General features: G+C 44.1%; 1 protein-coding gene across 2 annotated transcripts in view; it reads right to left on the bottom strand.

Annotated features, from left to right (window-relative positions):
- The window catches only part of ACSL3 (acyl-CoA synthetase long chain family member 3), a 96213-nt gene extending 82202 nt beyond the window's left edge, over positions 1 to 14011 (bottom strand). Inside the window, exon 1 of one of the 2 annotated variants that reach the window (XM_056564918.1) lies at positions 13858 to 14011. The gene's annotated coding sequence lies outside the window, so the exon portion shown is untranslated. The other variant, XM_056564920.1, reaches the window with a different exon arrangement.
- Between the last annotated feature and the right edge of the window lie 142 nt (positions 14012 to 14153).

The raw sequence follows: 14153 nt of genomic DNA, 5'->3' as shown, positions 1-14153 counted from the left end.
GTATATAGACAGGTCACAGAGACCAAGCTGTACATGACACTGTATATAGACCGGTCACAGAGACCAAGCTGTACATGACACCGTATATAGACCGGTCACAGAGACCAAGCTGTACATGACACCGTATATAGACCGGTCACAGAGACCAAGCTGTACATGACACTGTATATAGACCGGTCACAGAGACCAAGCTGTACATGACACTGTATATAGACAGGTCACAGAGACCAAGCTGTACATGACACTGTATATAGACCGGTCACAGAGATCAAGCTGTACATGACACTGTATATAGACCGGTCACAGAGACCAAGCTGTACATGACACCGTATATAGACCGGTCACAGAGACCAAGCTGTACATGACACTGTATATAGACAGGTCACAGAGACCAAGCTGTACATGACATCGTATATAGACCGGTCACAGAGACCAAGCTGTACATGACACCGTATATAGACAGGTCACAGAGACCAAGCTGTACATGACACTGTATATAGACAGGTCACAGAGACCAAGCTGTACATGACACTGTATATAGACCGGTCACAGAGACCAAGCTGTACATGACATCGTATATAGACCGGTCACAGAGACCAAGCTGTACATGACACCGTATATAGACAGGTCACAGAGACCAAGCTGTACATGACACTGTATATAGACCGGTCACAGAGACCAAGCTGTACATGACACTGTATATAGACAGGTCACAGAGACCAAGCTGTACATGACACTGTATATAGACAGGTCACAGAGACCAAGCTGTACATGACACTGTATATAGACCGGTCACAGAGACCAAGCTGTACATGACACTGTATATAGACAGGTCACAGAGACCAAGCTGTACATGACACTGTATATAGACAGGTCACAGAGACCAAGCTGTACATGACACTGTATATAGACCGGTCACAGAGACCAAGCTGTACATGACACCGTATATAGACCGGTCACAGAGACCAAGCTGTACATGACACTGTATATAGACCGGTCACAGAGACCAAGCTGTACATGACACTGTATATAGACCGGTCACAGAGACCAAGCTGTACATGACACTGTATATAGACCGGTCACAGAGACCAAGCTGTACATGACACTGTATATAGACCGGTCACAGAGACCAAGCTGTACATGACACTGTATATAGACCGGTCACAGAGACCAAGCTGTACATGACACTGTATATAGACCGGTCACAGAGACCAAGCTGACCCTGTGAACTACCTCAGAACTGGACTATGGAGCAATGGATGTGGATGGACAGGTAAATAAGTGACATGGTACCAGAATGCACTGAGGCAGTGTGATCACCCTGATCAAACATCTGTGACAGACATCACATACAGGCTGCACGTTCACATTAGAAAAGCAAGTCTGTTTCTATGTTTATTAGTTTTTTTTTATTAAAAGGGAAGAGGTCATCCTGTTCACCCACACTAAACCCAATACACTGAACAGGAGACTGAAGCGGGGTCCTGGACTCCAATAAGGACCTTTACTCCAGAGATCTGTCCCTCCAAACATCTGCTTCCATCTCCTGTGAATTGCGCGCTGAGTATATTGGGTTTAGTGTGGGTGAGCAGGATGACCGTTTCTCTTCCTTGTCCTTTCCGTATAAAAAATATTGTATACGGTACACAAAAACATAACAGAAGGAAATATGGCTATTGACCGGACCTAAAACCGTATCGTAGTATACTATGGTTTTAGGTCCGGTCAGGAAACCACATACGGGTCAAAACTGAGCCGACCGGAGTCACAGTTTGACTCCAGTCGGCTCATTAAAGTAAATGGAGTCACGGGCTGATCCAACTGGGGTACGGGAGCGCCCGGTTTGCCCCTCCCCCAGCCGGATCCGGCACCCGTATGTAAAAAACAAGGTGTGAATGCAGCCTTACTAAGATTATATTAAAAAGGAGTTCTATAGTGAAAAATAGCTTAAGATAGATCGTGGGGGGGGGGGGTCCCTCACATTGAGCACCTGCCCCCTCCATGTATCCCATAGAGATACATGGGGGGGGAGGGTCAGTGGTGGCTTCCTGCTGGGGGGGCTGGAATGGCAGACTGCTTGTTAAAGGGGTTATCCAGGAGAAAAAACTTTTTTTTTATATATATAAAAACTGGCTCAAGAAAGTTAAACAGATTTGTAAATGACTTCTATTAAAAAATCTTAATCCTTTCAGTACTTATGAGCTTCTGAAGTTTAGGTTGTTCTTTTCTGTCTAAGTGCTCTCTGATGACACGTGTCTCGGGAAACGCCCAGTTTAGAAGAGGTTTGCTATGGGAATTTGCTTCTAAACTGGGCGTTTCCCGAGACACATGTCCTCAGAGAGCACTTAGAAAGAAAAGAACAACCTTAACTTCAGAAGCTCATAAGTACTGAAAGGATTAAGATTTTTTAATAGAAGTCATTTACAAATCTGTTTAACTTTCTGGAGCCAGTTGATATATAAAAAAAAGTTTTTTCCTGGAATACCCCTTTAAGGAAATTGCAGGGGGTTATTTTTTGCTGCGCTACACCTTTAAAATATAATGGTCCTCAAACACCACAAAGTGATGGACACTTCATGGTGTTGGAGGACCATTATATGTTAATGTGACCTTAGTAAAAGTTCGGTTCTAATAGAGCCATATTTCCTTCTGTGATACGTTGTTTGGTTTGGCTCTTATCACTATGAACAGTCTTTCTTCTTTGGTCTGTGATGGTGTACTCACAAAAACTGGTAAAAGCAATGGGGCTCCCACAGTAATGTCATAGTATAGATAGGCATAACTTTCTGCACTTTTCTAATGTAAACTTGCTGTGCATGACTTTATATGGGCACTGTCAATACAAAGACTTTTGATATGTTGTAAAGGATGTATAACCAATAGGTTTTGCAATTGCTTTCATTTGGATTTTTCAGTATGAAATGCTGAACATTTTCTGCTAGTCAAACAACAGCCCCCCTGCCTGCTTGGACACATACTAGTCCTGCGGTGTCCATGCATCATCACCTATGTCATGGACACACTTCCTTGATTGACAGCTGTGAGTGCAGGGCTCAGAGCTGGAGGAAAAATCCTCCCACTGTCAGCTTGTGTCCCGCTGCTGTGAGTGAGGACAAGCTGGGAGTTGTAGTTTTGCTAATGCTAGGAGAGATGTGAGCAGACAGTATACTGAGGGAGGGGGCGGAGACCTGCACAGTGAGGCCTCGCCCCCTCCCTTTGAGAGGAATTCAGACTAGTGAGCTAAATTAACCCCTTAAGGACCGGAGGTTTTTCCGTTTTTGCATTTTCGTTTTTTGCTCCTTGCCTTTAAAAAAATCATAACTCTTTCAAATTTACACCTAAAAATCCATATGATGGCTTATTTTTTGCGCCACCAATTCTACTTTGTAATGACGTCAGTCATTTTGCCCTAAAATCTATGGTGAAGCGGGAAAAAAAATCATTGTGCGACAAAATTGAAAAAAAAAAACGCTGTTTTGTAACTTTTGGGGGCTTCCGTTTCTACGTAGTACATTTTTCGGTAAAAATGACACCTAATATGTATTCTGTAGGTCCATACGATTAAAATGATACCCTACTTATATAGGTTTGATTTTGTCGGACTTCTGGAAAAAATCATAACTACATGCAGGAAAATTAATACGTTTAAAATTGTCATCTTCTGACCCCTATAACTTTTTTATTTTTCCGTGTATGGGGCGGTATGAGGGCTCATTTTTTGCGCCGTGATCTGAAGTTTTTAACGGTACCATTTTTGCATTGATAGGACTTATTGATCACTTTTTATTCATTTTTAAATGATATAAAAAGTGACCAAAAATGCACTATTTTGGACTTTGGAATTTTTTTTGCGCGCACGCCATTGACCGAGCGGTTTAATTAATGATATATTTTTATAATTCGGACATTTCCGCACGCGGTGATACCACATATGTTTATTTTTATTTACACTGTTTTTTTTTTTTATTGGAAAAGGGGGGTGATTCAAACTTTTAATAGGGGAGGAGTTAAATGATCTTTATTCACTTTTTTTTTGCAGTGTTATAGCTCCCATAGGGACCTATAACACTGCACACACTGATCTTCTATGTTGATCACTGGTTTCTCATAAGAAACCAGTGATCAACGATTCTGCCGGATGACTGCTCATGCCTGGATCTCAGGCACTGAGCAGTCATTCGGCGATCGGACAGCGAGGAGGCAGGAAGGGGCCCTCCCGCTGTCCTGTCAGCTGTTCGGGATGCCGCGATTAGCCACGGCTATCCCGAACAGCCCGACTGAGCTAGTTGGGAACTTTCACTTTTAGCCGCGCGGCTCAGCTCTGAGCGCGCGGCTAAAGGGTTAATAGCGCGCTATTAGAGGCGGGTCCCGGCTTCACTATGACGCCGGGCCCGCCATGATATGACGCGGGGTTACTATGTAACCCCGCGTTATATCAGAAGAGCAGGACCAAGGACGTACCGGTACGTCCTTGGTCCTTAAGGGGTTAAAAGTGTACGAAAAAAGTAAATAAAGGTGCTAGACACATAAATAGATGTACATGGTCAGGGTTAGGTACTGAGTGATATATTAAAGATCTCCTGCCACGTACAAGATACTTCAGGGTCTATTCACACGTACAGTATTCTGCACAGATTTGATGTGCAGGATTTGCTGCTGCAGATTTCAATGTAAACTGAATGACTGAACACAGCTTGAAATCCTGAGCATCAAATCTGCACAGAACACTGTACGTGTGAATAGACCCTTAGGGTGCATTCACACGGGGGTATTTGTCAGCGGATCCGCAGCTGCGGATCCGCTGACAAGGCCCCTAAAGTGCTGCCCTCTTTGTGCCTGCTAATAACGGCAATCCGCCGCTACCAGCAGACACACTGTGAAGTGCGAGTCGCAGTGTATCCGCACATCGCGGCCGCTCCCCCGGCTCCCTGAGATACACAGAGAGCGGCCGCGATGTGTCCGAGTACACTGCAGGGTAACTCGCACATCGCAGTGTGTCTGCTGGTAGCGGCGGATTGCAGTTATTAGCAGGCACAAATAGGGCAGCACTTTAGGGGCCTTTGTCAGCTGATCCGCTGACCAATACGCCCGTGGGAATGCACCCTTAGGCTACATTCACAACTCGCAGCAGGTTTGCCATAACAAGAAATCTGCTTCAAGTTTTGCTACCATTTACTTCAATAGATCTGCTGAAAATCCTCAATAGTGGCAAATTTGGGAACTGTAGCAAAACTTGCAGTGGATTTTCTGCAGCAGGATGTAAATGTATCTTCAGAGGCCGTGAGAAGTCTGTGCCTCGATGGGTTAAAGCTGTCTTGGCCACACAAGGAAACATACTGAATAGTAGGCAGCTAAATAGCCTCGAGTCTGATCCGTTTAGGATCAATATAATATATTGTTTCCTAAAAATGGAAGGGGGGGGGCAAAGATACCTGACTCATACCCAGACTGTGAATGCTTCCTAAACAAATAGGGGGGAGATTCATCAAAATTTGTGCAGAGGAAAAGTCCACCAGTTGCCCATAGCAACCAATCAGGTTGCTTCTTTCATTATTGAAAAGGCCTCTGAAAAATAAAAAGCAGCAAATGTTCCCCCATAGTTCCTAGGACATTGTTTCCCAACCAGGGTGCCTCCAGCTGTTGCAAAACTACAACTCCCAGCATTTTGCTACAGTTTAGTCTGGTTTCGAGGAATCTGTTTTTCATCAAAAACCTGATTCGGAAACTGTATTGCAAAAACGTGATGTGAACCCAGCCTTACTGACTTGTCATCGGGGTATAAACCAGTGTTTCCCAACCAGGGTGCCTCCAGCTGTTGCAAAATTACAACTCCCAGCATGCCCGGACAGCCAACGGCTGTCCGGGCATGCTGTGAGTTGTAGTTTTGCAACAGCTGGAGGCACCCTGGTTGGGAAACCCTGTCCTAGGAAGTGATGGTGAATAGACAAATTGCTCTAAGACTCGAAGCAAAAAGGAACATGCAAACTACATACTGCCCGTATAGAGAAACACAATGATATTGCTAATAAAAGCATTACAGTATCTATTACTAATACAGCAGTGCCTTTATCTTAAGAAATGTCAGGTTGTCTTTTTATTAAGGGTAAGAACTAGGGATCGACCGATTATCGGTTTGGCAGATATTATCGGCCGATATTCACCTTGTTTGTTTTGTTTTTTAACATGAAAGTCAATGGGAACCGTACAGAACAGTATGTGCGTACAGTTCCATCCGTTTTGCACCAGACGGTTTTTGACTTTGCACAGTTTTTTTTTTTCTTGGAATTTCAATCAAACAAGTAAAACTTTATTCATAATGGAGTGAAAAGTAAAAAAACGTATATGTTGTTTTCTTACCAACGGATGCAACCGGACATCATTGTTTAAAACCTGGCTGTCAACCTTATATGGGGTAAAATTTGTTCACACGTTTTGTACAGTTTAGTCCGGTTTTGAGGAATCCGTTTCTCATCAAAAACCTGATGCGGAAACTGGATTGCAAAAACGTGGTGTGAACCCAGCCTTACTGGTATAAACAAATGTTTCCCAATCAGGGTGCCTCCAGCTGTTGCAAAACTACAGACCCCAGCATGCCTGGACCGCCTTTGGCTGTGCGGACATGCTGAGAGTTGTAGTTTTGCAACAGATGGAGGCAAACTGGTTGGGAAACACTGGTATAAACCCATCACCCTTTCTGATAAAAATCAAAGCGCAGATGCCAGGCGTGCCATCACCAACAAAGGCATCCAGAGACCACCGCTATGTTTCTATTACATCTACCATGTGCCCAGGAGTCTATTTATAGGAGAGGTGAGCGCCATCATATTACTTCAGTGTTTACTGAGAATACACTCAGGAGTAGTCAGCACAACCTCATTGTACAGACCTCTATAGTAAAAGATGTGCCAGGGCTGAGGTCTATAAAAATGTATATATATATATATATATATATATATATATATATATATATAGTGTGCGTGTGTGTATGTATGTATATGTGTGTGTGTGTGTGTGTGTGTGTGTGTGTGTGTGTGTGTGTGTGTGTATACACACACACACACACACACACATTACATATACACACACTATATATATATATATATATATATATATATATATATATATATATATATATATATATATATATATATACACACACACACACACACACACACTCATTATATATATATATACACGCACACACACTCATATTTTATATATATATATATATATATACACACACACACACACACACACACTCATTATATATATATATACACGCACACACACTCATATTTTATATATATATATATATACACACACACACACACACACACACACACTCATTATATATATATATATACACGCACACACACTCATATTTTATATATATATATATATACACACACACACACACACACACACACACACACACACACTCATTATATATATATATACACGCACACACACTCATATATATATATACACACACACACACACACACACACACACACACACACTATATATACACGCACACATACACGCCATTTCCTGTACATATTTGTTTAGGCATCCAGATCTTCAGGCATTTGCAATACACTAAAATCTGCAGCTTCAACCCAGCACATCAAATATGTACAGGATACTGTACGTGTGAATACACCCATATGATACGGTCGTACGCGCAGCTTACACAACATTTCACACTGCACAAAATCATCTGCAGCAGAGGGAAAAAATGATCATACACACAAGGCTAGCCGGCGGTAGCCCTGCATATTCAGTGACGATTGGAGGCGGGGCCGTGCGTAACAGTCACTCCGCCTCCAATTTCACTGAAAACGCAGGGATGCTGCAGGCTTGCCCTGTGTGTATGATCATCTGAGTATGCAGCGTATTTCCCTCTGCTGTAAACAATTTTGCGCAGCATGAAATACGATGCGTAAGCGGTATGTGGGACTGTACCCTAAAAAAACGGAGATCACATTAGGCAAGGTCAATATCTATACTAATATTCTACAGACTACAGTGCCATATACATGTAGAGGGAAATAATACATGGCAAGTCCTAGTTAGGCTGTATCGGCAGGTGCTGTTTTTGTGGGTGGGCACTGGCCGGAATACTCCTGGGCTACTATACAGCAAAGCTTGTAGGTGGCCCCACAGCACCTCCTTGCTCCAGTGGCGATGCAGCACTATACACTAGAAGGAATGGCATGGATACCCACCATGAGTTGCTTCAGAAAGGTAAAGTTGGCAGCCAGGGCATCAAGCAGACATCGACTTTGTTATGTTAGGGTTTGTGAAACTTTGTGTCAAAAATAACAGATAGCTTGACGGTAACCCCAAACAAACCACGTAGCAGTGGTGCACTAAAACTAAATTTGGGGCTGAAAAAGAACATAGATTGTGCTTAGAGATACACTGCTCTGAAAAAAAAAAAAAAAGAAACACTTAACACAATGTAACTCCAAGTCAATCACACTTCTGTGAAATCACATTGTCCACTCAGAAAGCAACACTGACAATCCATTTCACATGCTGTTGTGCAAATGGAACAGACAACACGTGGAAATTATAGGAAATTAGCAAGACACCCCCAATAAAGGAGTGGTTCTGCAGGTGGTAACCACAGATCACTTATCAAATCTTATGCTTCCTGGCTGATATTTTGGTCGCTTTTGAATGCTGGTGGTGCTTTCACTCTAGTGGTAGCATGAGACAAAGTCTACAACACACAAGTGGCTCAGGTAGTGCAGCTCATCCAGGATGGCAAATCAATGCAAGCTGTGACAAGATGGTTGGCTGTGTCTGTCAGCGTAGTGTGCAGAGCATGGAGGCACAACCAGGAGACACACCAGTACATCAGGAGACGTGGAGAAGGCCGTAGGAGGTCAACAAGCCAGCAGCAGGACAACTACCTCCGCCTTTGTGCAAGGAGGAGCCCTGCAAAATGACCTCCAGCAGGCCACAAATGTGCATGTGTCCACTGAAACGGTGAGAAACAGACTCCATGAGGGTGGTATGAGAGCCTGACGGCCACAGGTGGGGGTTGAGCTTACAGCCCAACACCGTGCAGGATGAACATCAAGATTGGCAAATTCGCCACTGGCGCCCTGTGCTCCTCACAGATGAAAGCAGGTTCACACTGAGCACATGTGACAGACGTGACAGAGTCTGAGACGCCGTGGAGAACGTTCTACTGCCTGCAACATCCTCCAGCATGACCAGTTTGGCGGTGGGTCAGTAATGGTGTGGGGTAGCATTTCTTTGGGGGGTTGCACAGCCCTCCATGTGCTTGCCAGAGGTAGCCTTACTGCCATTAGGTACTGAGATGAGATCCTCAGACCCATTTTGAGACCATATGCTGGTGCGGTTGGCCCTGGGTTCCTCCTAATGCAAGACAATGCTAGACCTCATGTGGCTGGAGTGTGTCAGCATTTCCTGTAAGAGGAAGACATTGATGCTATGGACTTTTTTGTATAAAGTTAGATAACTTTAGAATATTAAACAACTATTGGCTCTGCAGCTGACCTGAACCAAAACCACAACTCAGCGCAACATGCTGGGAGTTGTAGTTTTGGTGTGGGTCAGCTGCAGAGCCATAAGCTGGGTGAGGGCACGACGACAGTTGTACTAGTTTGTGGTAAGCTGCACTATACAGCAATAATCTGCAACCTGTGGCTCTGCAACTGGTGCAGAACTACAAATCACAGCATGCCCTGCTTACACCAGGGACACAGGTTGCAGGTCAATGCTATATGGATGCCAATCGTTATGGTTTATAAAAAAATAAATAAAAAAAAGCCTGCAAGGACTAAACTCACTGCATGAATTTATTTGGACCAAAAATGCTAAAACCAGATGTTATTAAGTGGGAGTCAAAGGGAAATATGAAACGCCACACCTACAGGAACTCCGACAAAGATGTGAACTTAACCTAAGCAATACTATATGTCTAACACTTAAAAACGGTAATGGATGACTGGTACCTCAAAACCAGAATGATACAGAAGGGCCCTAGGTGTATTAAATTAAGTATTAAAAGTAGAAGAAAACACCAATTAGGGAAAATCTAGATATTAGAAATTATTTACTCAAATATAAAGTGCCCAACATACAATATACAGAAATGAGCGTATAAAATATTAAAACACAGTCCACAAAGCGTGGGGGATGGGGGGGGAATAGGGTACAGGTGAATTAATACACTAGAGTTCCTACCTAAGGTGGACACTCCTGTAATCAGTGTGTATGGGGAATGGAAACAAAGAAATATAATGATAATAATACTAAATGAGCTAACCTCTCTACCAACGCGTTTCACCCGATAGTAGAGAGGGCTCATCAGGGAATGAGGAGGCGGCCAATGAGGTATCACAAACCCAATAAAGATATTAGATAGCAGGATTGGTAATCATATATATGTTAGATGACATGATTAGTAGGCACAACAAATGTTAATACAGAGTATTAGATACAAGAATAAGATGAGTAAAGATAGGTTAGTGCAGCGTCAGTGGGTCAGAGATAGTCAAGCGGTCACCAGGAGACACAGGTGTTTGTTTGGTCAAAGACTATTGTGCACATGGACAAGACTCCAACATTAGACCACATTCAGATAATAATATATTCAAATAGTCATAATGTAGCCATAACATAAGGTTATGTGCATGGCCAAATGATATCCCAACCAATTGAACAGTTGCTTGATGAAGGCAGGGATATTTCACACTGTTGATGTCAAGGTTACAATGTAGGGAAATCCCAGAAGATAAGGGAAACACCGAGAAGGCTGAAGTACAGTGTACTATGGTGCTGTCTTGCCCTTCATGGTGGCTGCTGGACCCCTAACCTCCACAGAGTATCGGCCCTAAAAAAACTATATCGGTCGATCCCTAATACCCATCAACTAAAGCACACTTCCACCTACTCCAGGGTTGTGGAAATCATATCGCCTGGCACCTGGGACATGCAGTTTCGGGCACCAGGCTGGTGATTTCCACAAGCATTCAGCAGTGCTTTGGGCAAGGAGAGCCATGGCCCGTGCCACTGGTCTGGAGTGCCCAAGAGCACCATTCAGAGATCAAGGACTCACATCCCTGAATACCCAAGCAAGCACTGCTTTAACCCTCTGCCGCAGAACGCCGTCTTTAAACGGGGAAGCAGGGGTAGAAAGCGATCTCAGGAGCTGAATGAGCTTCATACCCACTTCAGGCTGATGTCTGACATTAACCCTTTAGACACTGCGATCATCACGAAAATTGATTGTGGCATCTAAAAGTTCCAAAATCTAGTGACTGTGGCTCAGGATAGCTGGTCAAGAATAAGGACTGAGGGAAGTCTCTTACCTGCTGTCCGAACGGTGCCCTATGCTGCAGCCAGCCATTACAGGCTGTAGCAATGGAGTGCTGATAACACTGATCAATGCTGTGCTGTGTCAGCATTGTTCAGTGTATGCAATCTGAAAATTGCAGGTAATAGTCTCCTATGGGAACTAAAATACTGTGAATGACGTATTAAAAAAATAAAAAGTTGAATATGAATAAGCCCCTTCCCTAATAATTGAATTGCCCTCTTTTATTTAAATAAAATAAAAAATATTCAAAAAAAAATAAAAATAAAATTATGCATAAATTTCCTATCAAAATATAAAACTAACAAAATTTTGGGTACCTGGAGTCAAAGTCGGCAAACAATGCACCAACTCCGACTCCTTTAGATTGGAAAAAAAAAAAAAAAATGTCCCAATTCACAAGAAGTTATAATTACCGTAATGACTTCTCTTCTGTAAGAATAAAGACCAATGCATACAGTGTCTCACGTAACCGCAAAACGAACACGTTAAGTGACCGTGAAGAAGCATGCTTTTCATGTGCTTCACTATATGGCATAATTAGGAGCGGCAATACTTATACTTTCCATAGCGTTGTGTTCCGCTGTTACAGGGAACCCATGGGTAACCTAGTCTCTCACTGACAAGGGATTAAGGAAATATGTTTTTTTTGCAGGACTAGAGACACTTGTATAAGTGAAGGGAATGGAGGGTCAATAGTTCAAGACTGAAGCTGTAAACCATTGGAAAAACTGCTGCCATACAGCTAAGGCTATAAAAACTTGTAAACTTGATTGTAAGCTTAAAGGGGTACTCTGCCCTTAGACATCTTTTCCCCTATCCAAAGGATAGGGGATAAGATGTCAGATCGCCGGGGTCCCGCTGCTGAGGACCCCCGGGATCGCTACTGCGTCACCGCGCTATTATAACTGCACAGAGCGAGTTTGCTCTGTGCGTAATGACGGGCGATACAGGGGCCGGAGCATAGTTACGTCACGGCCCTGCCCCTCGTGATGTCACAGCCCACCCCCTAAATACAAGTCTGGGAGGGGCGTGGCATTCATCAAGCCCCCTGCCATAGACTTGCATTAAGGGGGCGGGCCGTGACATCACAAGTGACGGGGCTGTGACATCATGCTGCTCCGCCCCTGTATCGCCCATCATTATGCACAGAGCAAACTCGCTCTGTGTAGTAATGAAAGCGCGGTGCCGCAGCAGCGCTCCCAAGGCTCCCCAACAGCAGGACCCCGGCGATCTGACATTTTATCCCCTATCCTTTGGATAGGGGATAAGATGTCTAGGGGCGGAGTACCCCTTTAAACATGACTATGGGATTCTACTAGGGAAACCATGTTTTATAATAAATGTCCCTTCAGGATCCTCCCACTGCCCTATCTTCAGCAGCAGATCAGCACACAAACTGTTCAATACAGTAGACTGTTGGCTTCCCAGCCAGTAGTCCTGTGGTAATGACATGTATGTTGCCTTTCTTTCCTTCAAGGAATATATAAAATACATTCGCATATTAATACAGAGGAGACGGAAGTACAAAAAAACTTCCGAGTCAGAACATTTATCTACCGACTCCACAGCCCTACACACACACACACACACACACACACACTTCCATCCACCCATCACCTATACACACACACACTTCCATCCACCCATCACCTATACACACACACTTCCATCCACCCATCACCTATACACACACACACTTCCATCCACCCATCACCTATACACACACACACACACACACTTCCATCCACCCATCACCTATACACACACACTTCCATCCACCCATCACCTATACACACACACACACACTTCCATCCACCCATCACCTATACACACACACACACTCTTCCATACATCCATTCTATATACCCATCCCCTATTCACATACATTTCTATACATCCATCCTATATACCCATCCCCTATACACACACACACGTTTCCATACATCCATCACCTATACATACACTTCTATACACCCATCACCTATACATCCATCCTATATACACATCCCCTATACATACACACATTTCTATACATCCATCCTATATACCCATCACCTATACATCCATCCATCCTATATACACATCACTTATATACACATCACCATCACCTATTCTCACACACTTCTATACATCCATCCTATATACCCATCACCTATTCTCACACACTTCTATACATCCATCCTATATACCCATCACCTATTCACACACACTTCTATACATCCATCCTATATACCCATCACCTATACACGTAATACGGGGGGGGTGACGCAGTGGGCCCCTCACCCATGCCCGATCAGCCGCTAGCTATATGGCGCTACCAATAAAAAGACGCTGAACAATGGCGATCGGCCGCATGAATAATGCACAGTGCGATCAGACAGCAGCAGGCATGACTGAGCCAGTGACCGCCAGTTACCTCTGCAGCGTCATGTGTTATCGGTCTCCTTGGTAACAATGGCGGTGAAGATAGTGAGCGGAGAGTAGGGACGGTAACTCACCCCAGGGATGGAGCACCGGCTCTGCCGGCCGCTGATGGATGCCGCTCTACGTAGACAACACACGTACAAGATGCTCGTCTAAGCCGGTGCCTCCGCCGTGAACACGCACTACAGCCAGCGACGCCGCAACCACGTCTGCAACAGCCAATCAGCAGCCGGGGGTGCGACCCATACGTCGTGCCCCGCCCCCTCACGTCCTTCCTCTAGTGTCATTGAGGACACGCTGAGCCTTGCGCTGATTGGCTGCGGGAAAGTGGCGCGTTGTTGGGGCCTGGATGTGTGACGTCACGCGAGGC

This window comes from Hyla sarda, chromosome 3 (genome assembly GCF_029499605.1).
Source record: "Hyla sarda isolate aHylSar1 chromosome 3, aHylSar1.hap1, whole genome shotgun sequence".
NCBI lineage: Eukaryota > Metazoa > Chordata > Amphibia > Anura > Hylidae > Hyla > Hyla sarda.
Note: the sequence above shows the minus strand (reverse complement) of the source record. Positions and strands in the feature narration are given on the sequence as shown.